At 43.3% G+C, this 26,034-nt stretch overlaps 1 protein-coding gene across 1 annotated transcript in view; it reads right to left on the bottom strand.

The window, feature by feature from the left end:
• LOC132820621 (immunoglobulin superfamily member 5-like) overlaps positions 1-26,034 on the bottom strand; it is a 154,570-nt gene that overhangs the window by 42,485 nt on the left and 86,051 nt on the right. The window lies entirely within an intron of this gene.

Here is a 26,034-nt window from a genome sequence, read left to right as displayed (position 1 = left end):
GAGAATGTGTTCCAAGCTAAAATAATTTCAGGTAAAGGCTCAGAAGTATCAGTCATCTGTTCTAAATGGCATTGCATTTCATAGACAACTCAGTGCAAACTCAGACTGTCCAACTGGAAAATCTTGTATTAGCTTATTAAAGCAATTTTAATAACATACAACAAATCAGTTAATTAATCAAACTCATGTTCAGTCAAATAACATCCGTGAATTAACAGTCAACAGCATTTGGCAATGGTATAAAAATTGTTTATTAACCATGCAATCATTCAGGAGGAAATATGGATGCAGCAGCAATAATAAAAACAGCCTTACACAGGCAAACTGTCTGAAGGACAGGACATCAGCAAGAGGTGAAACCATTAGGCTCAGAACCATTGGGATAAATGGTCCTCACTGTCTATAGAGACAGGGTGATTCGATGGAGCTGACAGTTTGCCTTGAAGAGCAGAGGAGTTCTCCTTACTGTCCTGGCTGGCAATGTAGCATCCCCATACCCGCAGATTCGGTTTCTGTGGTTCAGTTGTCTATGGTTTACAGCGGTTTGAAAATATTACATGGAACATTGCAGAAATAAATCTGGGGGTTGCCGGGGAGGTAAGTTTCCCATTTGAATGATAGAGTTCACTATTATCTGCTGTTTCAGGCATCCATGGTAGGTCTTGGAACGTATCACCTGCGGCTACCGGGGGACATAGATATTTACCTCTCAATCAACATTATTGGTGATTATTACATTGCTGTCTGTGGCAGCTTGCTATGTGCAAATTAGCTGTTGTGTTTCCTACATTGCAACAGAAACACTGCTTTGAAAATACTCTGGGATGCCCTGAATTGTGAAAGGCACGATGTAAATGCAAGTTCAGTCTCTCTTTGTGCATGTGGATTTAATGGAATAAGAGTGATCTAGAAAGGGTAATGTTCCACTGACCCAGATTATAGCCCTGTGGGCTGAAGGCAGGGTTGGCTATCGATTTAAATAGTTAAAAATGCACATAACACCAAGTTATAGTCCAACAAGTTAATTTGAAAGCACCGGCTTTCGGAGTGTTGCTCCTTCATCAGGTAACTGTGGAGCAGGATCATGATCATGAAGGAGTAGTGCTTCCAAAAAGAAGCTAGTGCTTCCAAATAAACCTGTTGGATTGTTGTGTGATTTTTAACTTTGTCCACCCCTGTCCAACACCGGCTCTTCCACATCAGTTTAAATAGTGACCAACATGATTGTAGCACAGAGGTTTGAAACTCAGCAGTAGGTCATACAGAGGTGTGGCTGTTTGGGTGCAGAGGCTCACAGTTAGAAGCAAAAACAAGATTGTGAACTTTTTCGCCAAGCAGAATAAGATGACTTTGACCACTCAGGGTTTGCTGGAAATTAGGGTTAGTTCATCCATGACCTGGTGTGAAATAGGCTCCATGCTAACAGAGAGAGGACTGAGGGAGTGGAGGTGCAAAAACTGATCACAATCCCTTTTATTGGCACTGATGCATCGTGACTCAAGGGCAATATAAATAAATGATACTCCAAAGAGCACCGAGTAATAAGAAACAGCTTTCCCTTCATTTGGAAATAATGCCTTGTGGGAGGGAATAGAAATCCCCAGCCCTGAATTTAATTTCATTTGTATCAAATTGCCTCAGTCCACATAGCTTTGATCAGTCGCACAATGCTTGCAACTCAACCACCTTCCAACAATCAATCTTTTTTTCCCATTAATGAATGACTCTTGCTGTCAAAAATTCTTCACATTCAAAATGCTTGCCAGCAGCCATGATTTCTAATGCAAGAAAGTAGCATGTACAAAAGGTAGATAGAGCCACAAAGCACACAAAATCCTCGAAGGCACAGTCAATCTGGTCAAACAGCAGTCACATGCCTCGTTTTCTGTGGGTGTGCAGGAAAGTTGATTATGTATTGATTTACTATTTGCTCCTGGCTTCCAAAACTACTGGCTGAAACCATTGGCACCTGTTCAAAGCAGAGAAAAGACAGGTAAATCCAAACTAAGCTTCATACAGATTGATTACACTCAAAGGTTAATTTTCCCAAGTACAAGCCTCAGAACGAGACGCAATGAAGGCTCACAGAATTTACTCCTGCAATGAAAGGGATGCCTTGTGATATGGACCAGAGCAGTCTCCTTCAAAGGTAGCCTGGACTCTAACTTTTCTTATTTTAAAGACAAATCTAACGCTCTGTGTTCCAGATACAATTCGACTGGTCAAACTACTCCATGTAAAGCAAAACACCATTTATTCAACACCATAGTTAAATTACAATAAAATTAAATTTTATTAGATTCCCTACAGTGTGGAAACAGGCCCTTCGGCCCAACTAGTCCACACTAAACCTCCGAAGAGACACCCAATCAGACCTATCCCCCATATTTATCCCTGACTAATACACCTAACTCCATGAGCAATTTTAGCATGACCTAACCTGCATATCATTGAACTGTGGGAGGAAACCAGAGCACCCAATGGAAACCCATGCAAACACAGGGAGAATGTGCAAACTCCACACAGTCACCCGAGGCTGGAATCGAACTTGGATCTCTGGTGCTGGGAGGCAGTAGTACTAACTACTGAGCCACTGTGCCACCCCTTAAGAAAGAACTTAATGTAACAACTCTATTGGAAAACTTTACACATAGATACAGTAACTATTACTAATTAACTGTCCCAATATAGTAACATCACATAAACACACTCTTTGGCAAAAAAGACAAATTCAGAAATCAGATTTTCTCACATGCCACACCCACAATAGGAAGAGAAACCCTTGCTCCTAGCTGTAACTGAGAGAGGGGGGAAAAAAAATCTTCTATTTCTTCAAAACTCCAGCAGCTCCTGCTGAACCTGAAAGCTAAAAGAAACTAGCAATCCTGGCTTATGCAAGCTGACTATACCCATGCAGGCTGCTTCTATTGGTCTAGTTTCTAAAAAAAGCCCAAGGCCTCATAACCTGTTTAAGTTACTACAGATAGCTCAGCACCTCTCACTCAATCTCTCTCTTAAAAGAAACCAGGACAAAAAACACCTCTTAAAGCCAAAGCATTGTCACACCTGTGAACAGAAATTATGTAGAATAGGCTCATATTTTCTGGGAATTAGAGGGCTGAGAGACCATACCATTGAAATAGAGAGCTTAACAGATATGGAGAGGTTGTTTCCTAAAGCTCAAGGGTCTAGACATAAGGGTTAACCATGTAGGGCTGAGATAAGGACATATTTCTTCATTCAGTGAGTTGTGAATCTTTAGAATTCTATACCCAAGAGATTTGTGGATGTTCAATCATTGAGTATATTTAAGATTGGGATAAAAGTTATTTTTAGCAACCAAGGTATATGGGAGGAGCTAGCCAAATGAAGTCAATGTCAAAGTTCAACCCTGATCTTGCTGAATGCTGAACTAGACTCAAGGGGTCAAGTTGCTTGCTCCCTCTCTGACTTTTGCTGTTCTGAGCAGGGAATATTCGCCTGATGCTTAAATAGATTGGGATATTCATAGACAACTTGACCAACAGGTTCTCAATTTGATGGAGGCAACTGATGATCCTTGTCAATATGTGCACTTGGAAATGTAGCCCTTAAACAATTTGAATTTAAAATGTTTTATTTATGAACAGATTGGCATCACTACACTGGACACAGCTTACTGATAATGAGTTACTCTGAGAAAATTGTGCTGAATCTTCAATACCTCTGTGTTTACATGCAATCCCCATTCCCCAGGCTCCTGTGTATCCCCGTCTCCCAGCATTCCTTACTTGGTTCCAGAACTTTCAACTCCCTTAGTCCCACCTTCTAGAATATTCTTTTTCGGTCTCTTCACTTTGCCAATTTTTATGATGTCTTTATTAATTAAACCAATGTGTTTCATGTTCCATTTCCCACTTCTCTACGGCTCGATCCATTTCTTTTTATTAAAATGCATGGAATATTTCATTAAAGTGGAGAGAAGATTGTGATAATGGTGAAAATAGTTATAATGAGCTTCATGCAGATCGCAATGATCTAATTGATCTCATGACTCTGACATTAGTAAGAGAGAAGAGAAAAATCGAGAATGCACATATGAAGAGAGAGTTCTTAAACAAGACAGTAGTGAGCTGCATTTGATAACTTACTCTGTACAGATATGAATAAAGACGTGTGTCAGTTCAAAGGTTTATTTAGTGATAAAGAGCAAGAAGCCTCAGGGACAGGGTGGCACGGTGGCTCAGTGGTCAGCACTGCTGCCTCACAGCGCCAAGGACCCAGGTTTGATTCCTCCCTTGGGTGACTATCTGTGTGAAGTTTGCACATTCTCCTCGTGTCTGCGTGCGTTTCCTCTGGGTGCTCCAGTTTCCTCCCTCAGTTTAGAGATGTGCAGGTGGATTGGCTGTGCTAAATTGCTCATAGTATCCAGAAACGTGTAGGCTAGGTGGATTAGCCATGGGAAATGCAGAGTTACAGGGATTGAGTAGAGGGGTGGGTCCGAATACGATGCTCTTTGGAGGGCCAGTGTAGACTTGATGAACCATTCCTGGTGAAGGGCTTTTGCCCGAAACATCGATCTTCCTGCTCCTCGGATGCTGCCTGACCTGCTGTGCTTTTCCAGCACCACTCTAATCTGGACTCTGATCTGCAGTCTTCACTTTTGCCTTGATGAACCAAATGGCCTGCTTCCACACAGTGATGATTCCATGACTCTATAACAGTGTTTGTGCAGACAACCACAGCCAGTGATACTCCAGACCAGTATCTCAATTTGCTGGTAGTAGTACTGGCTTAAAGCTCAATATGAAGCACCAACTGCACACTTAAGCTTTTGCATGGACAATTGACTTTAGCAGCAGGGGCTCCAATTGAAATGCAGGGATAAATGATGTCGCTTGAACCATATGTTTCCAACAGTGAGTTACAATGGTATCAACATGAAGACTATGAGGGATGTTGGTCTTGATCACAAGACAATACAAATGGAGATCAATAGGAAGAGATTGGCAAGCAAATTAAACACTCAATCTTTATACTCGTTAAGTGGGTAATTAGTTTATTGAAATTTGGAAAAGTAATGACTGTGGATGCATTGTGACAGGTCAATTTTCAGTCAATCTGGCTGAGAATATCTTCTGCAAGAAATTTATTAGTAAGACTATTTTACTTTGTATTAATGGGGCCACTGACACCCTTAATAATTGTGAGATGCAGCATTTTTAAGTTTACTTGGAAAAATATATTCCCCAATACAGATATTTTGAATTCACATGTTTCATGAAAAATGAGAAGTCACTATTTCATTTATTTTCTTTTTATTCATGGAGATTGAACAATATTTGCTGTTCTAAATTGCTCTCAAGAAGATGCTTTGCACTGTGGTTCAGGAGAGGTAGGTACACTCTCAATGCTGCTGGGAAGGAGTTCCCCGGTTTTGACAGTGCAGCAATGAAGCAACAGTGATGTAGTTTCCAGTCAATAGACAGTAGGTGCAGGAGTAGGCCATTCTTCCCTTCAAGCCAGCACCACCACTCATTATGATCATGGCTGATCATCCTCAATCAGTATCCTGTTCCTGCATTATCCCCATAACCCTTGATTCCACTATCCTTAAGAGCTCTATCCAACTCTTTCTTGAAAGTATCCAGAGACTTGGCCTCCACAGCCTTCTGGGGCAGAGCATTCCATACAACCACCACTCTCTGGGTGAAGAAGTTTCTCCTCAGCTCTGTTCTAAGTGGCCTACCCCTTGTTTTTAAGCTGTGTCCTCTGGTTTGGGACTCACCCATCAGCGGATACATGCTTCCTGCCTCCAGAGTGTCCAATCCTTTAATAATCTTATACGTCTCAATCAGATTCCCCCTCAGCCTTCTAAACTCAAGAGTATACAAGCCCAGTCGCTCCAATCTTTCAGCGTAAGATAGTCCTGCCATTCCAGGAATTGACCTCGTGAACCTATCCTGCACTCCCTCAATAGCCAGAATGTCTTTCCTCAAATTTGGAGACCAAACTGCACACAATATTCCAGGTGCGGTCTCACCAGGGCCCTGTACAGCTGCAGAAGAACCTCTTTGCTTCTATACTCAATCCCTCTTGTTATGTAGGCCAGCATGCTATTAGCTTTTTCACTGCCTGCTGTACCTGCATGCTTGCTTTCATTGACTGATGTACAAGAACACCTAGATCTCATTGTACTGCCCCTTTACCTAACTTGACTCCATTTAGGTAGTAATCTGCCTTCCTGTTCTTGCCACCAAAGTGGATAACCACATATTTATGCACATTAAACTGCATCTGCCATGCATCCGTCCACTCATCTAGACTGTCCAGGTCACTCTGTAATCTCCTAACATCCTCCTCACATTTCACCCTGCCACCCAGGTTTGTGTCATCAGCAAATTTGCTAATATTATTTATAATACCTTCATCAATATCATTAATGTACATTGTAAAAAGCTGTGGTCCCAGCACTGATCCCTGCAGCACACCACTGGTCACCGCCTGCCATTCCAAAAGGGAACCATTTATCACTATTCTTTGTTTCCTGACAGCCAACCAATTTTCAATCCATGGTTGGTCCGGGTGTCCCAGAGGTGTTCTCTGAAACGTTCCGCAAGTAGGCGGCCTGTCTCCCCAATATAGAGAAGGCCACATCGGGTGCAGCGGATGCAATAGATGATGTGTGTGGAGGTGCAGGTGAATTTGTGGCGGATATGGAAGGATCCCTTGGGGCCTTGGAGAGAAGTAAGGGAGGAGGTGTGGACGCAAGTTTTGCATTTCTTGCGGTTGCAGGGGAAGGTGCCGGGAGTGGAGGTTGGGTTGGTGGGGGGGTGTGGACCTGACGAGGGAGTCACTGAGGGAGTGTTCTTTTCGGAACGCTGATAGGAGAGGGGAGGGAAATATATCCCTGGTGGTGGGGTCCGTTTGTAGGTAGGTGGCGGAAATGGCGGCGGATGATACGCTGTATATGGAGGTTGGTGGGTGGTAGGTGAGAACCAGTGGGGTTCTGTCCTGGTGGCGGTTGGAGGAGCGGGCCTCAAGGGCGGAGGAGCGGGAAGTGGAGGAGATGCGGTGGAGGGCATCGTCGATCACATCTGGGGGGAATCTGCGGTCCTTGAAGAAGGAGACCATCTGGGCTGTACAGTATTGGAACTGGTCCTCCTGGGAGCAGATGCAGCAGATGGACTGTTCCACATATCGTACGAAGAGGCAGGATATGTGGAACAGTCCATCTCCTGCAACTACACTGGCAACACCCTCCACCTTTTCCTCCACTACATCGATGACTGTATCGGCGCTGCCTCGTGCTCCCATGAGGAGGTTGAACAGTTCATCCACTTTACCAACACCTTCCACCCAGACCTCAAACTCACCTGGACCGTCTCAGACTCCTCCCTCCCCTTCCTAGACCTTTCCATTTCCATCTCGGGCAACCGAATCAACACGGACATTTACTATAAACCGACTGACTCCCACAGCTACCTAAACTACACCTCCTCCCACCCTGCGCCCTGCAAAAATGCCATCCCATATTCCCAATTCCTTCGTCTCTGCCGCATCTGCTCCCAGGAGGACCGGTTCCAACACCGTACAGCCCAGATGGCCTCTTTCTTCAAGGACCGCAGATTCCCCCCAGACGTGATCGACGATGCCCTCCACCGCATCTCCTCCACTTCCCGCTCCTCCGCCCTTGAGCCCCGCCCCTCCAACCACCACCAGGACAAAACCCCACTGGTTCTCACCTACCACTCCACCAACCTCCGTATACAGCGTATCATCCGCCGTCATTTCCGCCACCTACAAACGGACCCCACCACCAGGGATATATTTCCCTCCCCTCCCCTATCAGCGTTCCAAAAAGACCACTCCCTCTGTGACTCCCTCGTCAGGTCCACACCCCCCACCAACCCAACCTCCATTCCCGGCACCTTCCCCTGCAACTGCAAGAAATGCAAAACTTGTGCCCACACCTCCTCCCTTACTTCTCTCCAAGGCCCCAAGGGATCCTTCCATATCCGCCACAAATTCACCTGCACCTCCACACACATCATCTATTGCATCCGCTGCACCCGATGTGGCCTCCTCTATATTGGGGAGACAGGCCGCCTACTTGCGGAACGTTTCAGAGAACACCTCTGGGACACCTGGACCAACCAACCCAACCACCCCGTGGCTCAACACTTTAACTCCCCCCTCTCACTCCACCAAGGACATGCATGTCCTTGGACTCCTCCATCGCCAGACTGTAACAATACGACAGTTGGAGGAAGAGCACCTCATCTTCCGCCTAGGAACCCTCCAACCACAAGGGATGAACTCAGATTTCTCCAGTTTCCTCATTTCCCCTCCCCCCAACCTTGTCTCAGTCAAATCCCTCGAACTCAGCACCGCCCTCCTAACCTGCTTCTTCCTGACCTCTCCGCCCCCACCCCACTCCGGCCTATCACCCTCACCTTGACCTCCTTCCACCTATCACATCTCCATCGCGTCTCCCCCAAGTCCCTCTTCCCTACCTTTTATCAGCCTGCTGGGCACACTTTCCTAATTTCTGAAGAAGGGCTTATGCCCGAAACCCGAATCTCCTGCTCCTTGGATGCTGCCTGACCTGCTGCGCTTTTTCAGCAACACATTTTCAGCTCTGATCTCCAGCATCTGCAGACCTCACTTTCTCCTCGAAAATTTTCAATCCATGTCAGCATTTTGCCCCCAATACCATGTGCCCTAATTTTGCTCACTTTATCAAAGGCTTTCTGAAAGTTCAGGTATACTACATCCTCAAAAAATTCCAGAAGATTAGTCAAGCATGATTTCCCCTTCATAAATCCAAGCTGACTCTGACCTATCCTGTTACTGCTATCCAGATGTGACGTAAATTCGTCCTTTACAATTGACTCCAGCATTTTTCCCACCACTGAGGTCAGGCTAACTGATCTATAATTCTCTGTTTTCTCTGTCCCTCCTTTCTTAAAAAGTGGGACAACATTGGCCACCCTCCAATCCGCAGGAACTGATCCTGAATCTATAGAACATTGGAAAATAATCACCAATGCATCCACGATTTCTAGAGCTACCTCCTTCAGTACCCTGGGATGCAGACCATCAGGTCCCGGGGACTTATCAGCCTTCAGACCTAACAGTCTCTCCAGCACATTTCCTGCCTATTATAAATTTCCTTCAGCCACTATTATATCTGGGAGATTGCTCGTGTCTTCCCCAGTGAAGACAGATCTAAAGTACCTATTCAACTCTTCTGCCATTTCTTTGTAATAAATTCACCCATTTCCACCTTCAAGGGCCCAATTTTAGTCTTAACCATTTTTTTTTCTTTTCACATACCTAAAAAAGCCTTTACTATCCTCCTTTATATTTTTGGCCAGTTTACCTTCATACGTTATTTTACCTCTGCGTATTTCCTTTTTAGTCGAGGTGGTGAGTGGCTTGCAGGGGATCTTGGATGGATTAATGTCTTTATGCATCTGCAACCTTCATCATTTCAAATCAAATTGGAAGATGCCATCTAAGGAAACATGAGCGAGTTGCCTGTTCTGGTTGGTGGAAATGATGCTGCTGCAGGGCATCAGTTTTGGAGGGGTGGAAGTTTGAAGCTGGGTGGATGAAGTACTAATCAAGCAGGCTATTTTCTTCCTGGATTGTATTGCGTATTGCATTACATTCCTGACTTGTGCCTTGTAGATGATGGACTGGAGGTGAGTTAGTTACCACAGAATTCCCAGCCCCTGGCCTGTTTTTCTAGCCAATGTGTTTATCAGTCCATTTATCTTTCTACACCCAGTTTGTCTCTTGATGATGTCTACTAATTTAAATGATAACGAGTTTCGAGAAGATTTGTAGCTCAGGTTAAGTTTCTGGATATAGGTTTGCTTGCTGAGCTGAAAGGTTCATTTTTAGACATTTTGTCACCATACTAGGTCCCATCATCAGTGAGCCTCCAGATGAATCACTGGTGGTATAGCCTGCTTTCTATTTATGTGTTTAGGTTTCCTTGTGTTGGTGATGTCATTTCCTGTGGTGATGTCATTTCTGGGTTCTTTTTCTCCGGTGAAGGGGTGGATAATGAAAACAAATCTCCCAGCTCAGCGAGCAAACCTACATCCAGAATTTAACTGATAACAACTGGTAGCACAACACAAAACATATTGTTAAATGGCTGCATGCTTCAGCATGAGGTCAAACTTCTTGCAAGTTAATACCATTGCAGCTCACTCACTCAACTTAAAACCAGTTGCACATTTGAAAGGGGAGGTTCATTTGAGCAGCAGTACAGGGTGAAGATGGCTGTCAAAAACACTTTGAGCACATAGAACACTGATTAAGGCCTACAGGACAGAGAACAGACTCCAAGATTCTTCGATTCAGCACTGGAGGCCTTGATGCAGGAGGTAGACTGGAGTAAAGAGGTCTTCAATCCACAAGGAAGCAAAAGTCCCTCCAGACAGACCCATGTCTACAGGAATAATGCCAGCAGACTGAAGGATAGCAAATGTTGTTACCTTGATCAAGAAGAGATAACCCTGGAAATTATAGACCTGTGAGCCTTACTTCGGTTGTGGGTAAAGTGTTTGAAAGGATTATCAGAGATAGGATTTACAATCATCGAGAAATGAATAAGATGATTAAGGATAATCAACACGGTTTTGTGAAGGGTTGGTCATGCCTCACAAACCTTACTGAGTTATTTGAGAAGGTGAGAAAACAGGTGTGGAAGGTAAAGCGGTTGATGTGGTGTATATGGATTTCAGTAAGGCATTTGATAAAGTTCCCCATGGTAGGCCACTGCACAAAATACAGGGGCATGGGATTGAGGGTGATTTAGCAGTTTGGATCAGAAACTAGCTAGCTGAAAGAAGACAGAGAGTGGTGGTAGATGGGAAATATTCATCCTTCAGTTCAGTTTCTAATGGAGTAACACAACACATTTTATAAATGACCTGGATGAGGGCATAGAAGGATAGGTTAGTAAATTTGCATATGACACTAAGGTCGGTAGAGTGTAGATAGTGACAAAGGATGTTGTAGGTTACAAATGGACATAGTTAAGCTGCAGAGCTGGGCTGAGAGGTTGCAAATGGAGTTTAATGTGGAAAGGTGTGAGATGATTCACTTTGGAAGGAGTAACAGGAATGCAGAGTACTGGGCTAATGGTAGGATTCTTGGTAGTGTAAATGAGCAGAGAGATCTCGATGTCCAGTTACATAGATCCTTGAAAGTTGCCACCCAGGATGATAGGGTTGTTAAGAACTTAAAAGGTGTGTTAGCTTTTATTGTTTGAGAGATTGAGTTTTGGAACCATGAGGTCATGCTGCAACTGTACAAAACCCTGGCAGCCAGACTTGCAGTATAGGAAGGATGTGGAAACTTTGGAAAGGGTTTAAGAGGCGATTACTAGGATGTTGCCTGGTATGGAGAGAAGGTCTTACTAAGAAAGTCTGAGGGACTTGAGGCTGTTTTCATTAGACAGAAGGTGCTTGAGAGGTGACTTAATTGAGACATATCAAATAAGCAGAAGGTTAGATAGGTTGGTCAGTTTTTCCTCAGATGCTGATGGCTATCACAAAGGGACATAACTTTAAATTGACGGGTGATAGATATAGACAGATGTCAGAGGTAATTTCTTTACTCAGAGATTAGAACATGCGTGGAATGCCCTGCCTGCAACAGTAGTAGACTCGCCAACTTTAAGGGTATTTAAGTGGTCATTGGATAGGCAGATGGATGAGAATGGAAGTGTAGTTAGATGGGCTTCAGATTGGTTTCACAGGTCAGTGCAACATCGAGAGCCGAAGGGTCTGTACTGCGCTGGAATGTTCTATGTTCTATTTTGTTGCTGGCACACTTTCTTATTCTCAACAACTCCTTTATTAGGTGATGCATTAATGTAGTAACATTAAATTCTGTATTTATGTTGACAGAGAATTTGGACTCACATCAAAGCAAAATTAAAAGAACTAAAATATCCTTAATAATTATCTGTCTCATTAAACTCACAAGGAAAGCATTACTTTCCTAGATACCACAGTATTTAAAATTGTGCGTGATAACAGTCATAAATTAGCATCAAAAATGTTTCTCAAAATAATTAACATATACTTCCACAAAAAGTTATGATCCTAAATACACCTTCTATAGAAGTGGGGTCACTGATAATGTGTTTCTATCACATATAAGCAAAACTAGAAGACTTCTACTCATCTCAGTCTTCCATCTCAGATTTAAATTTAACAATGTTGTTTGTCGAGTTAGCACATTTTCCCTGTGTCTGCGTGGGTTTACTTTGGGTGCTCCAGTTTCCTCCCACAGTCCAAAGATTTGCAGCTTCGGTAGATTGGGCATGAGAACGGCAGGGTTAGAGGGATGGAGTGAGTCTGGGTGAGATACTCTTTGGAGGATTTGTGCAAATGCAATGGGCTGAATGGCCTGCTACCACACTATGGGGAATTTATGTTTCTAATTGGCACAATGTACGTTACAATCAAATTCACGACATGTTTTCTAGATAGCAGCTGCTGAACATATGCAGCCTTGAACTAGAGAGATCACCTTTCTTTGCAAATACATCATTATTTCAGTGATTTAAATATTTCATCACATCTGTTCAGGTGAGTGTTCCATTTCTTTGCAGACTCCCTCTTTCTTCCACCACTTCGCAGCCTCTCGGACTTGGTCATTCTCTCACAGCTTTGCTGTTTCCCTATCCACCCCCCACCTCCCATAAGCCTGCTGTCTCCCCACAGTGCTTGTGGAGTCTTCCCATCTCCCTCAGCCCCTCTACCCCTAGACCCTGTCTCCCAATGTTTGCCTTGTAGCCTCACAATTTTCCCCAAGCCCCTTTGCAACCCGTTGCCTCTGCCAATCTCCTTGTGACATCTCTGTCTTCCTCCAGCCCATTGTGAACTTTGTCAAGGGTTAGGCTTCAACTTCCAAGTAACATTATTTATTACACATTAATACCAAGTACTGCTATACATTAGGTTAAGGACTCGCCTGTTTTGCTTTCTGTGTTTATGCCTGTGTTCCTGGGTGTGTCTTCCTGATTGGGTTGTGGCAGTTTTTCCAAGACTGTAGTGTGTCCTAATTCCAGCTGCACTGCACTATTTAAGCCCAGTCATGTACAGTTCCTGGCATCATTACAAGGTTATTCCAGGGTTCTGAAGCTCTTATATAACAGGTGGTTTTGGAAGGGGGGGTGAGGGGTGGGGGAGAAGTAGGAAGTTACAAAAAAGATGGGAGAGTCAGGGTGTTATGAATAAATTGACCAGAAGCAATCAGGATCATTTACCAGACAGCACCTCACCTTTCTCTTCCACTCTATTCATGGAGAGTATTTTCCTGTCATTAGTCGTGAATGAATTTTTGTGGGAAATTTGGGGGTTTCTACTCCCATGAATTTTAAGCATCGAGTCCCAAGGATCTGGAACGTGTCATTATAAGAAATTCACTGACCTCATACAAGTGAATTTTGATTTATTTTTACTTTCTTGCTACTGAACTGGTAACTTCACACAATGTTCACTGCCACATAGCCTTGCCATTATACCAATAAACTCGACTAACTTCACAGTCGCATCCTCAACATTTAGCACTGATACAGAGCTCACGTCCACACCTCATGAAACAGGCTGAATGGGCTGAATGACATGCTTCTATTCCTATGTTCTACATCTGACAGTATTGCCCACATTTCAACCCTGACCAGCATGTCAGCCAAACTTATCGTGCCATACTCACTGGCACACTTCCTTGTGCATCTTAGGACAAGCTGGTGCATAATGACAGGCAGCAACATCTAACCATAGCTCCCATTGCAGAACAGGCAGAAACCATCCAGTGTACAGCCACTGCAGTGGTAGTTCAGATTGACGACATAAAATCTGTGCTTGTTGCCATGGAAACACAGCCTGCTGCCATCCAGAGTGCGGTCATTATTGGTTTGAATCCTAGTTATTAAAGAGGGTCGCGGGGTGTCACAACAGCCCAGCAACCTGACTTCTGACAGGTTACTCAGATTGTTCAGGCATTGCTCCAGGGGAGTCAGAGGGGAATCAGAGAATGTCAGACGTGCTGCTCTCTCGCAGGGTGACACCATTCAGCATCCCCGCCTCTGTCACTTTGCCAAAGACCCAGCCATTTTCCGTCAGCCCGCCATCGCAAACCGCAGCCACTTGGATAGAGTGGGTGCAGTCAAAAATCAGGCCTTTGAGGCCCAGAGCTGCTCTAGGTCAACCTGTGGGGCTATATTCAGTCTCCCACACTGAAGTCCAGCAGCTGGGCTACAGCCACTGGGGCAGCACTGTATCAGAGGGAAGAAAACCTGCCGGACAGGGATTAAGAGAATTCACTAGCATTGATTTTTTACACCACACAAATGCCTGGTAATGGTCATCTGCAGTAAGAAACAATCTAACCACTTCCCCTTGACATTCAGCATTGTTTCTGTCACTGAATCCTCTCCACTATCAACATCCTTAGGGTTCCCATTGATCAGAACCTCAACTGGTCTTGCCACATAAACACAGTTTCTACTGCAGCAGATCTGAGGTAGCTCACCTCCTGACTCCCCAAACCCTGTCCATCATCTCTGAAACACAAGTCAGGAGTATGATGGAATACTCCCCACTTGCCTGGATGACTGTAGCTCCAACTACAGTCAAAAAGCTTGACACCATCCAGAACAAAGCAGCCTGCTGGATTGGCACCAACATCCAGAAACATCCACTCCCTCCATCACTGACACTCAGTCGCAGCAGTGTGTATCATCTACATGATGTACTGCTGAAATTCACTAAAGATCTTTTTGCAGCACCTTCCAAATACATGACCATTTCCATCTAGAAGGACAAGGGCTGCAGATACTTGGGAGCACCACCATCACCATCCTGATTTGGAAATACATCACCATTCCTTCACTGTTGCTGAACCAAATTCCTGGTATTCCCTCCAAACAGCACAAAGACTGTAGTGGTTCAAGAAGGCAACTCAATACCACCTTCTCAAGGGCAACTTGGGATGGACAATAAATGTTAGCCCAGCCAGTGATGTCCATGTCTCATGAGTGAATAAAAAAGTCTGGGTTAAGGAAATAAAGTTCTTACAATGTGTGCATGACCCTTATGAAGACTAAATGTGTGAAGAGCCCAGTAGAGTTCAATCTACTCATGAGAAATACATCAGAATATATAAGTAGTAAAAATGGGGAAGTTTCCAGTAATTTTGATCGTTACATCATGCACTCTGAGGTGATGATAGAGAAGGATATAAGGATTATGAAAACCAAGTTGGAGAAAATACCATTAAAAAACAAACCTTTTATTTTGAGAGAGTTGAAAAGTAGGAAAATTATGCTCACTCTGTATCAAAGCTTGGTCTGACCACACATTTAGAACATTACCTGCAGTTCTTGGCCACCATAATATTTAAAGGACTTTGGGATACTGGAGAGGGTGCAGAGAATATTTATAAAAGTGATATCAGAAATGCACAGATTCAAACATAATCTTGAAAGAGAATTGAAATCTCACCCCTTATAGAAAAGAAGGCTAAGGAGTGATCTGATACGGAATTTTTAAATTATTAATATTTTACACTCAGCAATTAAATCTCCTATCAGCTTCTTCTATTCAATAGACAATAGGTGCAGGAGTAGGCCATTCTGCCCTTTGAGCCAGCACCACCATTCATTATGATCATGGCTGATCATCCTCAATCAGTATCCTGTTCCTGCCTTATCCCCATAATCCTTGATTCCACTATCCTTAAGAGCTCGATCCAACCCTTTCTTGAAAGTATCCAGAGACTTGACCTCCACAGCCTTCTGGGGCAGAGCATTCCACACACCCACCACTCTCTGGGTGAAGTAGTTTCTCCCCAACTCTGTTCTAAGTGGCCTACCCCTTATTCTAAAGAAAACAATCCCTGGCCAAGTAATCTTTTCTCATAATCAGCACAACAGCCTGACAAACTTTCTCATGAGTCCTCTGCAATACAATTACATTGTTCCTGTAATGTAGTGACCAGCACTGCACATAATATTCCAGTTGTCATTTAACTAGTGCTAAACACAGGTTTAGCATAATCTCAGTGCTGTTATAGATAGTTTGAGTAAATCTGTCTCGGTGTATTATTAAAGGCCTCTAGAGAAGGTGCCATTTGAATCCAGGCCTAAAGGTAGGGACAGATTCACTCAGCAACTGTATTGTGGGAGGTAGCAGGTTCTAATGGGATCACCACTAGCAGATGATAGCTCCATTCTGTCAAGTTCTGGGTTTTAAGCCCAGCACACCCCCACCTGCACCAACCTGCCAGCTTCACTGCTGTTGTTTTCTATATCTCAGCTTGTAAAGAAAGCTATCTGGTGTGCTATCCTAAATGACCTTGTCTGTCTTTCCTGCTACCATCAAGTATCTGCAGATATGGAATTTAATGTCCCTCTGCTCCTCTGAATCTCTCAGGATCTTACCCCTTGTTGTGTATTCTCTCGTTATGTATTTCCTTGCTTTGTTTAGCTGCCTCCTGCCCCACTGCTCAAAAACCAAATGGCTTGGCCTCAGCCAAAGGTAGTGAAAGAAAATCAAAGTTCATTATCTTGGTTCTGATACTCAAGTGCATTGCATGATGTGATACACTATGTGTGTGGTGGGTGGTACAGGGTTGTAGCATTGTACAGAAAATTCATCCCGTAGTGCTCATTCAAGCTCTTTGAAAGAGCAATCCAATTTAGTTCCAGTTTTGGCCTCTTCAAATGCACATTCAATTGCCTTTTGTCAGTTACTAGAAATCTATCAGGAAGTGTGAAGGAATTTCCCGATATTTATCCTCTTGTTTTTCTGCCAATTGGTAACCTACCTACCCAGAGGAATTATTTTTGGCTCTATCAAACTCCCTCTAAATTTGAATACCACTGACAGGTTTCCACCTCAGCTTCTATGCTCCAGCAAAACTGTCACAATCTCTCTAAATATCTGAAGTCACTCATCATTAATGTCTATGATTTGGAGGTGTCGGTGTTGGATTGGGGTGTACAAAGTTAAAAATCACACAACACCAGGTTATAGCTCAACAGGTTTATTTGGAAGCACTAGCTTTTGGAGCGCTGCTCCTTCATCAGGTGGCTGTGGATTATATGCATATCTTCCACAATCACCTGATGAAGGAGCAATGCTCCAAAAGCCAGAGCTTCCAAATAAATCAGTTGGACTATAACCTGGTGTTGTGTGATTTTTAACATCATTGATATCAACCTGTTAAACCTCCTGAATACATCTCCAGAGCCTCGGCATCCACTGAATGTGGTCCCAGAACCTGCACCTGAAGCCTGAGATTTACAGAGATCTAGCCTGACTCCCTTGTTCTTGCATTCAATTCTCATTACAAAACCGAGCATTCCCTACACATTCGCAACTGCTTCATCACCAACACATTCAAGGATTTGTGATTTGGTCACACTGCACTGACATTCTACCTGAACATAATGTCATCAGGATGAACAGGATCTCTGTACATTTGTTCTCCCATCAGTTCCCACTTATCCACCTTAAGTGTGTCTGTCTGTTTCACTGGTATGCGTCTGCGGTCTCTGCTAAGAATAGGCTTGCTACCAGCTGCATTGTTTTTTGGTTATCATTAACAAATTCTGAAATTAATCTCCCAAATAAAGTCCACATAATTTATGTATATTAAACACATCGGTCTTAATATTGAGTCCTGGGAACCCCACTACATATCTCCCTCCAGTCAGAAATTCACCATGACTGTCTGTCTGCTATCTCTTAGACAAAAACAAGGACTGCAGATGTAGGAAACCTAAGTCTGGATTAGAGTGGTGCTGGAAAGGAACAGCAGGTCAGGCAGCATCCAAGGAGCAGGAAAATCGACGTTTCGGGCAAAAGCCCTTCATCAGGAATAGAGGCAGGGAGCCTGCAGGGTGGAGAGATAAATGAGAGGGGGGTGGGTGTGGGTGCTATCTCCGAACCAATTTTGTAGCAGGTTACCGTTGTCATATTTATTTGCAGTGTGTAACTGATGGGTGATGACAGGATTTTAGCATAGCTGTGAAATTGTTCACAGGCATGTAGTCTTTGAACAATCATGATTTAGCCTCACACTTGAAGAATTGGCATGTAAGGATGATTGGATGCTTATTGAACTGTAATCCAGTATTAATAGGCAGGAGAGGATGAAAATGCTTCACAAAATATTTACATATGAGTCACACAGTATTTATTCTGACAAGATTTGGAAAGTTCAAAAGTATTGTTTTCAAATTTCAGAGTGAGCTATACCACGATCAAGGAGATTTTGAAGGTTGGTGGTATAGCAGGTAGGATCCAGGACATGGACGTTGCACAGAGTGTAATTACCAGGGCCCATTAAATCAGGATAACATCATTCCTCTCCCTCCCTCAGCAACTAATCTGAACAAGGTCGCCTCAAACAGGAGACAGACAGGATTTGTGAGTACCTGCTGCTGCAAATCCCACATTTACTGCTGATAGCCTTAATATTGAACCTGTCAGCATTAAAGACTGTGATTGTAGCAACTGCGTGCAAGGTAAGTGGCTGCAGAGGGCAAGTCACTGAGATTGCTGAGCACACGGCAGGCCTCAGGAGTTGCTGCCGATGAGGTCCGAGTCTCGGGGATCCCTAGATCCAGGGAAGGCTGCCTGCTACACGGATTGTGCACCGAAAGAGGAAACTGCAAGTTTTGGGTGGAGGGGGCAGTGGTCAAACAATAAAGCTGCAATGTGGGGTTGAAGAAGCAGGCTGCAAGGTGGAGGGCCAAAGGAGCAGGAGTATGGAGAGAGGAAGACTGCAAAAGACAGTGGTTATAAACAGGTGAACAGTGGAATTTCCAACTGCCTAGGAGCCAGGAAACTTGAAATCACTGAAACAATGAATTCTTTATAAATGAATGACGACCCTGTATCTTATGGCTGTATCACATCAACATTGACTATCTGGGAAGAAACATAGTAGGTACTTTTATAATCAACGCTGTCTAAATCTTAACCTTAACACTGTAATGGAGATGTGAGACGTAGGATACGTAGTGGCTACTTCGTTAAAATGTTTCAATTTTCTGTCAATGGGATGGAAATTCATTCACTCAGAGGTCATCTGAAGGTGTGTTTATGGTGAACGCTTTTCTTTTGTGAAGAATTAGATTAGATTACTTACAGTGTGGAAACAGGCCCTTTGGCCCAACAAGTCCACACCGACCCGCCGAAGCGACAACCCACCCATACCCCTACATATACCCCTTACCTAACACTACGGGCAATTTAGCATGGCCAATTCACCTGACCCGCACATCTTTGGACTGTGGGAGGAAACCGGAGCACCCGGAGGAAACCCACGCAGACACGAGGAGAACGTGCAAACTCCACACAGTCAGTCGCCTGAGGCGGGAATTGAACCCAGGTCCCTGGCGCTGTGAGGCAGCATTCTATTAGTTACTTTGGAAAAAACCTTTTGCTACTAATATATGCCTGTTGTCTGGTGCCAAATTAAATATTGTGGTGTTGAGAAAAGTGATGTTTTCTTTGTGTGTTGTGGTTTTATATTTAGTGGACTATCGATAATTGAGGATGTAGCTGAATTCTTCTAATCTGTTACTATGCAAGTCCAAATGCCGGATTGACTTAAATGCAGAAGGTAATTTTGCTACATAACTTCGTGAACTGATAAATGAGTGAGGATGAAAGAGGAGCCCTTCAAAATAAAAGCATAACACTATTAAGACTATAAGAGATAGGAGCAGAAATTAGGTCATTCAGTCCATTGAGTCTGCCACACTATTCAATCATCACTGATAAGTTTATCAACCCCATTCTTTTGCTTTCTCCCCATAACCCTTGATCCCCTTGACGATCAAGTATCTATCTCCATCTTAAATATACCCAATGACATGGCCTCTATAGCCTCCTGTGGCAGTGAATTCCATAGATTCACTACTCTCTGGTGGAAGAAGTTTCTCCTTATCTCTGTTCTAAAAGACCTTCCCTTTATTCTCAGACTGTGTCCTCGGGTTCTAGTTTCTCCTACCAATGGAAACATCTTCCCAACACCTACTCTGTGCAGGCCAAAAGTACGAAGTAGTACAAAAGAAGAACCCTAGAAAATAATTATTTTCACTATGGGCCTGATTGTATATTATGAATGACTGATTTGATTGTCATGGTCTGAAAAAAGCCATGTTTGTAAAACGAATCATTACTGAAAGTTGAACATTCAACAGGCAGAGAGAATAAAAGTGAACAAAAGTCATAAACCAGTGTGTCTATGGTTTCCAATTCTGCTCACCAGACAATGGGAAGGCTTTGTAGAGGGTTTACAAGAGACTTATTAGAGCTGCTCCAGTGATGTGGGGTTACAGATAGGCAAAGGTTACTTTCAAAGGGGTCAAAAGTCAGGAGATTTGATGGATGTGTATTAAATTATGAAGGGTTTGGATAGAATAAATAGAAATAGTTGCCAAATGTTGAAGGATAAACAGCCATTTGACTCAGATTTTTAGTTTCCTATGAATTGATTGGTGAAAGAACTAGGAGGATAAAGTTTTACACAAAAGTGAGGTTAGAATTTGGAATGGACCCCTCCTTTGGGCATAGATTCAAATGAGTGTTTGAAAGAAAAATGCTTGCAGACAAAGAAGCGGGGGAGAAAAATATGCAGGTGGGGAGCTGGTGTGGTGTGGGGCATTCGTAGGGCTTACTGAATTTCTCTTCAAATGTACTGGCACTGACTCAATGGCCCGAATTTGCTGCATTGTTCTATTGGTTCATGGGTCGGGGGATGTAACTTTATGCTCACACTCTGGACAATAATTGGTAAAGTAGCTCCTGCCCTTTCTCTCAGCATTTCATGACAAATCAAACAGGATTCTGAAAGCAATAGAAAATGCATTCAACCCAGGCACAGGGAGAAATGGTGAGCTGGGATTACCAGCAACTTAACACACAGGTCAGGCTAGGAATGCAATCCTAATGAGTTAGCACTTTCAGGCAACAAAATAAACAGAGAATGTCATCATTTGGCCCAATATAACGATCCTTTGAAAGAACTAGCCAAACTCAACCCTCTACTCTGTTTCAAAATACAGCCAATCCCAGGGTTGCAAGTTCTGTTCTGGTCTCTGTTCACAAACAATCAATTTTTCCGCAAGTCGGAATACAATGCAAGACAATCTGAATCAGCCATCCATAAGTAGGAGTTAAAGGAAATGTCTGTATGTTGGACCTTTAAAATTACACTCTTGTAAAGGACTCCATTGGTAAGTATGAGTGTTTCTAAGTCGGATGTTCGTAAATCAGGGATCCCTGTGCACTGTTTTCATTCATGATTTGGAGATGCCGGTATTGGACTGGGGTGTACAAAGTTAAAAATCACACAGCACCAGGCTATAGTCCAACAGGTTTAATTGGAAGCACACTAGCTTTCGGAGCGACGCTCCTTCATCAGGTGATTGTGATCACCTGATGAAGGAGCGTCGCTCCGAAAGCTAGTGTGCTTCCAATTAAACCTGTTGGACTATAACCTGGTGTTGTGTGATTTTTAACTCTGTTTTCAATCACATATTGATCACAGTCACTCACCCCCACCGCCACTCTGTTAATACACTTCTTTTCCCTTGAAAAATCCAAACAGTATCATCACTATGGAAACAGTTGGAAACAGAACACTGTGTGATGCAAGGTGCTGGAGTTCCTATGAGAAAGGACAGGGGAGAGAGATTGGCATAACAACTGGGAGAAGGCCTTTGTGACTCTCCTTTGGCACACCAAGTGCAAAAGGAAAGCGGTCAGTTTCTTGAAGATGATTCCTTAAAATATTCTTTCATTATGGTGACTTTTGCTCCATTCTGCTGCAACTGTTATGCATTAAGTAATGTCCAATTAATTGCACGCATTTATCAAATTGCATTTTGGATTTAAAATATCATGTTTTTATATTTGTGAATTGCGTACACACATTGTTGAGTTTCACAGGGGATGAAGGGGGGATTCATTCTGTGACCCGATAAGTCACAACTGCCTGACCAGATCTCTCACCACCACTACGAAAATGCGCTACCACCAGAACTGGACATGAAGGTCCCTCCTTCTCAACCTCTCCCCTTGCCTGAGGCACAGTCACCCTCAGGCTAAACCAACATCAGCCATCTCACTCACTTTCTCCAATGAGAGAGCAGCTATGGATTATGCTGAATTTACTTACTTTACCTGTTAAAAAAGGCCAGTGGTTTTCTGCTTTCATGCATAGTTAGGTTCAGTCTGCAAGGCATTAACACACTAGCCACGCTAACTTATATTAAAAAAATCTCAGAACTGACAACTAGACTTCTCTGACCACTTGGGTTTATGACAGCCCATACACCAATAGTCATGCTCAGACAACAACTCACCAGAGCAAAAGACCCAACACCCATCATGTGCAAGACAAATGTAGCTTACAAGATTCCATGCAAACACTACACAAAACACTATATAGGACAAACAGGCAGACAAATAGCAATCCATATCCATGAACACCAACTAACCACTAACGCCACGACCAGTTGATCCTAGTAGCCATACACACAGATGACAACGACCGCAAATTCAACTGGGACAACACAACGATCATAGGACAAGCTAAACAGAGGACAGCCAGAAAATTTCTAGAGGCATGCACTCGTCCTTGGACTCCATCAATAAGCACATAGGCCGAGACCCAACATACCGCTCACTACCACAAATAACCAGAACTGGCAACCAGGAGCAGCAGGAACAAAACCAAACACATTCCAAAGGACTCAATACAGCAGCACTTCACTGGAGGCTCCAAAGCACTGAGGACATCACCCAGAACGGGGATGAAATGTTTGCAAATTAACTTCCCAGCTCGGCGAACATACCCACAACTATGGCAACCGGCACCCGAGCAACAAATCTTTACACAAACCTTGAAGAAATCAAGGTTAATATTTCAGGTCGAGTGACCCTTCTCCAGAACTCTGAGGAAGGTCACCTGTCCTGAAGCGTTAATTCTGATTTCTTTTCACTGATGCTGCTAGACCTGCTGAGCATTTCCAGCATTTCCTGTTTTCGTAACATCTTTTCTGCATCTAATTTGTAAACTCCCTTTTGTATTTTACATACCTTAATTAAATCTCCTCTCATTCTTCAAAACTTCAGAGTGTAAAGGCCTAGATTGCTCAACCTCTCTTCATAAGATAAACCCCTCACCTCTGAAATTAATGGAGTGAACCTCCTCTGAACTTCCTCCAACATAGCTACATCCCTCATCAAATAAGTGGGCTAAACTTGGACGCAGTACTCCCAGGTATGGCCTGACTAATGCCTTGTACAGCTGCAATAACAACTTCCTATTTTTATACTCTATATCCTTCGGAAATAAATGTCAAAATTCCATTTGCCCTGGTATTGCCTGTTGTACCCAAATACTAGTTTTGTGCGATACGTGCATGGCTCCGAGATCTTGCTGCAAAAAAAGCACTCTGCAGTTTCTCTTCATTTGGATAATAAAGTGTCTTTCTATTTCTCCAACCTAAATAGATAACCACCCACTTATCTACTTTAAACTTCATCTGTTAAGTTTTGGTCCATTCACCCAACCTATTTATACCCATGTGTAAATTTATGATTTCTTCACTGACCACTTGTCAATTTTCATTTGACTATGTAACATTATCGTATACACACATGTATAGGTCGAATTTTGAAGATTTGTTTAAAATCTAAAATTACGGGGTCAGCTTATACACGAGACATTGTTTTTGAGAGGATGAATATTTATCCACAAAATAGATAAATGGGAAATTTATCATTCTGGCAGCCCCCTGGTCCCTGGTTCTGGTACATACCCTGTAAAATCGACGCTGCGGGCAAAAACCCTTCATTCCTGATGAAGGGCTTTTGCCCGAAACATCGATTTTCCTGCTCCTCGGATGCTGCCTGAACTGCTGTGCTTTTCCAGCACCTCTCTAATCTAGACTCTGGTTTCCAGCATCTGCAGTCATTGTTTTTACCTACATTCCCTGTAATATGTTGGGGCGGTGGTAAACCGCGGGTAACTGAAACCGATTCCACAGATACGGCAGTCGCCCTGTACTGTCATACTATTACAGTAATTCTGAAAACCTGGAGTGGAGCGTGAAGACTGGCGGACTGGAAGACCCGGAACTGAGTAGTACGGCCAACTTCAATATGCAGGTGGACTGGGTGAATAATGTTGCCGGTGGATCCAAAGAAAGGGAATTCATGGAATGCTTACGTGATGCCTTTTTAAAATAGCTTGTCATGGTGCCCACAAGGGAGCAGGCTATCCTGGACTTAGTGCTATGTAATGAGCCAGACTTTATAAAAGACCTTGAAGTAAGGGAACACTGAGGAAGCAGAGATCATAATATGGTAGAGTTCAGTCTGCAATTTGAAAGAGAGAAGGCAAAATCGGATGTAATGGTGCTACAGATAAGTAAAGGTAATTGGAGGGGCATGAGAGATGAACTGACAAAAATTAACTGGAGGCAGAGCCTAGTGGGGAAGACAGTAGAGCAACAATAGCAGGAGTTTCTGGGTGTAATTGAGGACACAGTACAGTACAGAGGGACATCGCAAAGAAAAGAAAGATTATCCGGGGAGGGGTGGGGGTTGAGAATTAGACAGTCATGGCTGACAAAGGAAGTCAGGAAATGTATTAAAGAAAAAGAAAAAGCCTATAAAGTGGCCAAGAGCACTGTGAAATCAGATGGTTGGTAAGACTACAAAAACAGAGGATAACAAAGAGAGAAATAAGGAAGGAGAGGATCAAATATGAAGATAAGCAAGCCAGTAATATTAGAAAAGATAGTAAAAGTTTATTTCAATACATAACAACTAGAGGTTTAGGGTGAGAGGGGAAAGATATAAAGAGACCTGAGGGACAACAGAGGGCGGTACGTGTATGGAATGAGCTGCCAGAGGAAGTGGTGGAGGCTGGTACAATTGCAACATTTAAGAGGCATTTGGATGGGTATATGAATAGGAAGGGTTTGGTGGGATATGGGCCGGGTGCTGGCAGGTGGGACTAGATTTGGTTGGGATATCTGGTTGGCTTGGACGGGTTGGACCGAAGGGTCTGTTTCCATGCTGTACATCTCTATGACTCTAAGAAACAAACGAAAGGCAAAAGTAGAAATTGGGCCTTTCCAAATTGCTACAGGAAGATTAGTGATGGGAGATAAGGAAATAGCTGAAGAACTTAATAAGCATTTTGTATCAGTCCTCACAGTGGGAGATATGAGTAATATCCTAACAAGTAAGGAGAGCCAAAGGGCAGAGTTGACTATGGTAGCCATTACAAAAGAGAAAATGCTAGAAAAACTAAAAGGTCTAAAAATTGATAAATCTCCTGGCCCCAATGGGCTACATCCTAGAATTCCGAGGGAAGTGACTGAGGAAATAGCCGAGGTGTTGGTTGTGATCTTTCAAAAATCACTGGAGTCAGGCAAAGTCCCAGATAATTGGAAAATCACTGTTGTAACCTCCTTGTTCAAGAAAGGATCAAGACAAAAGATGGAAAATTATAGGCCGATTAGCCTAACCTCGGTTGTTGGCAAAATTCTAGAAATCATCATTAAGGATGAGATCTCTAAATTCTTGGAACTACAGGGTCAGATTAGAACAAGTCAGCATGGATTTAGTAAAGGGAAGTCAAGCCTGACAAACATGTTAGAATTTTTTGAAGAGGTAACAAGTAGGTTAGAAAAGGGAAACCTAGTGGATGCTATCCATCTAGACTTCTGAAAGGCCTTTGATAAGGTGTCATGAGAGGCTGTTGAGTAAGGTGAGGGCCCATGATGTTCAAGGTGAGCACCTGGCATGGATTGAGGATTGGCAGTCTGACAGAAGGCAGAGAGTTGGGACAAAAAAATTCTGCAGGATTCAATTTTGGGACCACAGCTGTTCACTTTATACATTAATGATCTGGATCACGGGACTGGGGGCATTCTGGCAAAGTTTGCCAATGACATGATGTTAGCTGGACAGGCAGATTGTT

The sequence above is a fragment of the Hemiscyllium ocellatum genome, chromosome 12, assembly GCF_020745735.1.
Source record: "Hemiscyllium ocellatum isolate sHemOce1 chromosome 12, sHemOce1.pat.X.cur, whole genome shotgun sequence".
NCBI lineage: Eukaryota > Metazoa > Chordata > Chondrichthyes > Orectolobiformes > Hemiscylliidae > Hemiscyllium > Hemiscyllium ocellatum.
Note: the sequence above shows the minus strand (reverse complement) of the source record. Positions and strands in the feature narration are given on the sequence as shown.